Source organism: Echinops telfairi, unplaced genomic scaffold (genome assembly GCF_000313985.2).
Source record: "Echinops telfairi isolate 266 unplaced genomic scaffold, ASM31398v2 ScPeMD7_1713;HRSCAF=2227, whole genome shotgun sequence".
NCBI classification, from domain to species: domain Eukaryota; kingdom Metazoa; phylum Chordata; class Mammalia; order Afrosoricida; family Tenrecidae; genus Echinops; species Echinops telfairi.
In genome coordinates, this window is record NW_022105611.1 from 7,167,033 (window position 1) to 7,173,199 (window position 6,167).

The following is a 6,167-nucleotide window of genomic DNA, read 5'->3' on the forward strand; positions in this document are numbered from 1 at the left end:
CAAAGCGCTGCTGCTGGTTCCTGCGCCATCTTCACAAGTGTTGCCCTGGGGAGGCCATTGCAGGCCCTGTTCGCAGTCCATCTTATTGAGGGTCTCTAGACCCCCTTTACTCTCAGACCCTAGTGGTTTCCTGGGTGCACATTCGGTGATAACCTTAAGCTCAGTAGTTCGGAAAACCAGCAGCCGCTCCGCTGGAGAAACTCCAGGCTTTCTACTCTAAACCCCAAACCAGAGTTCTAGTCTGCTCTGTAGCATCGCTAGGAGTCAGAGTTGACTTCGTGGCGGTGAATTTGCTTTTTGGAATGTTACTTTACCATCATGAGCTCCTTCTAATAACTCGTCCAAAGAATGTGAGAGGTTTCGACTTCTTGCCATCTATGGAACATTCTGGCTGTACTTCTTGTAAAACATTTATTTTTCTGGCAATCAACGGTACTTTCCATATACTTCACCCATACCATAATTCAAATGCACAAATTCAATCATGCTTATTCACTGTTTAACGTTTACAACATATAAGGCTATTGAAAATATCCTGGGTTGAGCTAGGTGTACCTTCATCCTCAAGATGCTAGCTGTGCTTTGTAGCACACTTGAAAGAGATAGTTTGCAAGTTTCCCCTGATGCAATTTGTCATTTGATTTCTTGCCTGCTGCTTCCATAGGCCCTCATTGGGGATCCAAGTACAATGAAATCCTTGATAAGTTCAAATTTTTCTGCATGTGATGGTCCAATTGTGAGGATTTTTGTTCTTTTTGCCTCTTGAGATGCAATTCATACTGACAGCTGTCATCTTTAATCTTCATCTGTAAGTGCTTTAAGACCTGTTGGCTTTCAGCGAAGATTATTTTTGAGGCGCGCTAGCAGCGAAATGAGCTACTGGCCTGCTAACCCCAAGCTTAGCAGTGTAAAATCACTAGCTGCTCTATGGGAGAAAAACAAGGCATTCAACTCCTGTAAGGATTTACAGCCTTGGAAACTCAGTCTTGAAAACTACTCTGTCCTATAGTCACTATGAGTCAGAATCTATTCAATAGCAATGACTTTTATGAAGTTCTTGTAAAATAAGCTCATATCCTAAGGGTACTGTGAGGATTCAGAGTTATTCAAGATAGTAATCGGTAAATAATAAAGGCTTAATTAGTGGGGGTTTTGTTGTAGAATGTCTCATTTTCTGTCTGCATTTCAAGAAAATCTTCATAAAAGTACAAAACAATAACCAAAAAACTAGTATTTAACTACTGATTGCTACCCAACACTCACTCTCGCCCGTTCAAAGCTTCCATTCCCCTGTACTTACATTGGAAGGTAGTATATATATATGTAGGCCCTCCTCAATTGTTTCTGTCCAACTTGAAAAATCTGAGTTTAGGCTCCTGGTCATAAACAGGAGCCTATGTCCTCCTAACCCAGATTATACATTGTTTGAAATAGTTGACTCAGGATCCATAAACTCTGAATACCTCTCCTAACTCTGATGCTCCTTTGAAATAGCCACCAAAGAAGAGGGGAAAGAAGATTTCTACCAAGGTCTCCAATGTTCTACTGGAGAAGTCCCAGAACCTTCAGAACAAAATGTCAATTCATGATGAAGCTACAGTATGAGGGGCAGCCACATCGTCTGGGTTCAGACCCCTCTCTGCTATTTTTACTCCACAGCAAAAGCTAACTGACACCCTTTCCCATGTCATTCTTTCACAGTCTGTCATTAGTTTTTAAATGCTGATTTTCCACAGATGAACAGCAAACCCATTGCTGTCAACCTGAAGACAAAGTTTTCACAATGTATGTAAACCTTTGTGGAAGTCGACAGCCACATCTCGCTGCCACAGATTGGCTAGTGAGTTTGAACTACTGTCCAGTGCTTATCAGGTGGTGCCACCAGGGCCTCTTTCTTTGCTCCTCAGTTCTTGGCGTACAGAGACCTTTGCATGTTTGTTGAATTAATGTCCTGTATCATAGAACATTGTCAGTTCTCCAGCAGGGGGCTGCATGCACACAATCATGTTTTCTAAACTCTGAGAACCCCTTTTTCTGATCTTCAGCCTCTCACCTTTCCCTTCCACTTGCAGGCCCAAACCAAAGCACTGCCTACAGATGCACAGGTAAAAGGCACTTTCACCTTCCAGAAGCTTGGTTCTGCCCCACCCTAGACTCCAGTTCCTGCTCAAAGTCAGATTTACAGTGACCCTATTGAACAGGATAGATTTGCCCCTGTGAGTTTCCAAGACTGTAACTCTTTACACCAGTAGAGAGCTGTCTGGTGAGAGGATGCATCCCTAACACACACCATTCCTGATTTTAAACCATGCAATATTCCGTTGTTCTGTTTGCACAAATGCCTCTTGATCCATGCATACAAGATCCTTCTGCAGGATCACAATCAAGTGTTCTGGAATCAGAAGGAAGTGTTCTGGATTTCCCATTCTTCTCAAGGTTATCCATCATTATGATCCACACAGTTGAATGCTCTGGCCTGGTCAATGAAACACAAATAATAAACATCTCTCTGGTATTCTCTCCTTTGAGCCAAGATCCACCTGCCATCAGCAATGATGTCCCTTGTTCCGTGTCCTCTTCTGAATCCAGCCTGGACCTCTGGCAACTCCCTCCCTTGTGTTCTGCTGCAATCTTTGTTGGATGATCTTCGGCAACATTTTACTTGCATGTAATACTAGTGATACTCTTCTATAGTGTGAGCATTCTGTTGGGTCACCATTCTTTAAAATGAGTATAATATGGGTCTCTTCCAGTCAGTTAACCAAGCAGCTGTCCAAATTTCCTGTCGCAGACAAGTGAGTGTGCTTCCAGTGCTTCCTTGGCTCGTTGAAACATTTCAATGGATATTCCGTCGATTCCTGGAGCTTTGTTTTTGGGCTAATGTTTACAGTGTGTCTTGAACTTCTTCCTAAGTACCACTGGTCCTTGCTCCTATGCTAACTCCCGAAATGGTGGAATGGGGACTAGCTCTTTTTAGTAGTGACTGTATTCCTTATCTTCTTTTGATGCCTCCCTGCATTATTCACGATTCTGCCGACAGAATCCATCTTTAAGTAGGGGAAAATGACTCTCAAAGAAATGAAGCCTAATTTTCCCTTGAAGTCAAGCATTTTTGTTCAAATAAACTTCTTGTTTAAAATAATTTTTCAAAGTCAGGAGAGGTCTTTTGTTGACCCACCAGGCCAGAAGTGGGGAGGACAGAGAAGACTCTCCTGCATATATTGGTGTTAAGGAAGAACTTTTTGTCTACTCGTATCCTTTGTGTATATTTCACCTTCATTTATCCTTCATGTTTCTGTCTATTCAGTGTTTATACTATTTTCTTCATCTATCTTTCCTATAAACAGGCTCCTCCCTGCAGCCAGGATTACCAAGGACATCGCCACTGCCCTTTCCTGTCTCCTTGGACTCTACTTTAAGTCAGTTTAGAGGTCAGAAAGTGAATATGGGGTACTAGGATGGCATTTGAACTAGTATTAATGTTTAGGATGAAACCAGGGTTGCCAGAGGTGCACACTTACTCAGACAGTAACTTTTACGGGAGTGGAAAACCTCATCTTTCTCAAAGTCAAACCATGAGCTGCTGCTCACTGCCATGGCATTGATGCCGACTGTTGCTGTGGATTTCTGAGACTGTAACTCTTTATGGGAGTAGAAAGCTCTGTCTGTCTCCTAAGGACTGGCTGATTTTTTCAAACTGATGACTTTCCAGTTAGCCATCAGGGTTCCTCCTGATATAAGTGAGGAAAGAAAATACTATTTGGCATATGTGATAAAGAGAAAAGAGAGGTGGGAAACAGGCTTAGCTGTTTATAGACAGTTAGTGGTGATTCTTCCAATAAATAAGCTAACCATAAACTGTAACTTCTGCAAAGAACTTTAGTAAAAGCTTTTGTAGCTAAGACAGGAGGGGTCCATTAGACCAGAACTGAGAACAAAGGAGATAGCTTTCTTCTATTTACGTGTCTTAGTTATGAGCCCAGATGTGGTAAAGGTTGACTCCTTAAGCTAATCACAAGGTCAGTGATTTCAGCAGTTCAACACAACTACTCCTGTAAATATTTGGTCTTGGAAACCCACAAGGGCAGTTCTACAGTCCTGCAGGGTCACTGAGTCACAATGGATTTAATGGCAGTGAGATTCTGTCATATCTTGAGGGGAATTCTCTTCAAGGCTACCTTTTTTGAGTGCTCCAACTTTTCTCTATCTCATAGGAAAACAGCTACTCCCTGCCTTCTGAGGATTACTTAGAAGATTGCTCAGGGCTACCACGCCCTGGCCCTCTGACTTCACCGTGGAAGTTGAGTGGTCAGAAAATGAAATGTGGGGTGCTCAAGATGGCATTACGGCTATTTTAAGGTTTAAGGTGAAACATGGGCTCTGGCAGGAGGTGCTTTGATTTTAGGCACTAATACAATCAATATTCACCAGATCAAGAATTCTTCTAAACTCCATATTAGAGCTTAAATTCTGAGCACTGAGTTTGCAGGTTAATGATAACAGTGAAAACCCCAAATTAATTTGGTGAGTGCCCAGATGGACTAAGCCTCTACAGAATTCTGACCATTGCACAGGGCTTGAACAGGCTTGCCCTGAGTGTCTCAGAAGGTGGATAACCATCCTCCCTCTACTGGCCAACCTATAGAGGGGCAGTGTCCCTTGGGGGCTTGCCTGGGTGAGTCCTTGATAGAGATTACCATACTGGAGTGACATAGGAGTCTCCTCAGCTCTTCTAATATGCCCTATTCCTGGCCCCATTCCTACCCCAAACTCTGGCGCACTGATTTACAGCCCATCACGCTTTTGTGCATGTCCTTTTTAAGTCCCTGACTCAGAAAACCCTTGGACACCATTATGACCGCATGCTAATGGTCCCTCTCATTGGATGATGTCTTCCAATAGATGGCTACTCTGAACCTCGATTACTGAATCCTGATTTACAGTAAGACTTAGAAAAACACATTTTTACACAAGATATTAACCAGTAAAATAAGTTATTTCTCTTTGAATAAAATAATGGCCACTATAGTACAAAGTGTCACTCAGTATGAGACACTTCTCATAATTAGTGGTTTGCTGGATAACTCACAGTGGTTTCAGCACTAAATAGAAACACATACCATTCTATGCAGAAATACAGAAGTCACCCAGTGTTATTTTTAATTTCACATGTACCTTGGGTAACTGAAGCAAGGAAGTTAAAATGATTCTTGCCATGAAGAATAACCACAAACTACCAAGAATCTTTTTAAAAATCTACCACTTAGAAGTCATTTTCTACAAATCACTGCAGGGGAAATCCAGATAAATGAAAGTAGGGCAAGTTACATCTTTGCAGTATTAGAGCTATAGTCTTTGGTTACACAGGGCCCAGGTAGGGTTTTTTTACTTAACATTGTTAAGTAAAAATGTTAAGTCCAACTCCCAGTGAGTCACCCAAGTGAGTCACCTAACACATTTCCCCAAGATCGTGTTTCAAGTGGCAGGTTGAGCTCAATGTATTAGTGTGCTGTGAAATCAACTTAATAACCATCAGTACAATAGAAAACTTCAGACTGTCTCATACATAGTAAAAGTGCAGTTTCATAGAATTGTTTGGCTGGGCTATGTGTGACTGGAATGCTACGTATTCCGTTCTTTAAGATTGCCTTGCGGCCCCCATGCCACTTATGTAGACAACAGCCCCTCCCCCCAGAAGAAGCTACTTGAGAGGATGACAATGAAGCTGCAGTTAGGGGAGAGGTGCATGTCTGATCAGAGCAAATGGGAGCACTTAGGAGGAAGAGAGTGGAGCACATCCTGACCCACCAGGCCTGGAGGGCGACATCCCCGCTCTGAACAGCCAGTGGACAGAGTGGACGATATGGCTGATCCCACAAGACACACCGTCCCTTGATGGTCCCGGGCTCTAAGGGGGACAATACTGGAGACTCAGTGTCAGAACTGGCCCAGACTGACTCTGAGACACGGAGGCAAACCACAAAAAGTGTGCGGTAAAGCAACCGTGGGAGCAGAGTAGAGAGCCTTGAGGGAGTATAAAGGACAGATTCGGGGGAAAGAGCATGGTACCCCAATGGTCCTGAAGGACACGCCTAGAGATAAAAAATCAGACCTTGATCTATTTACAAGTTTTTCTTTCTGCTTAAAAATTTTTTTCTTTTAATTAA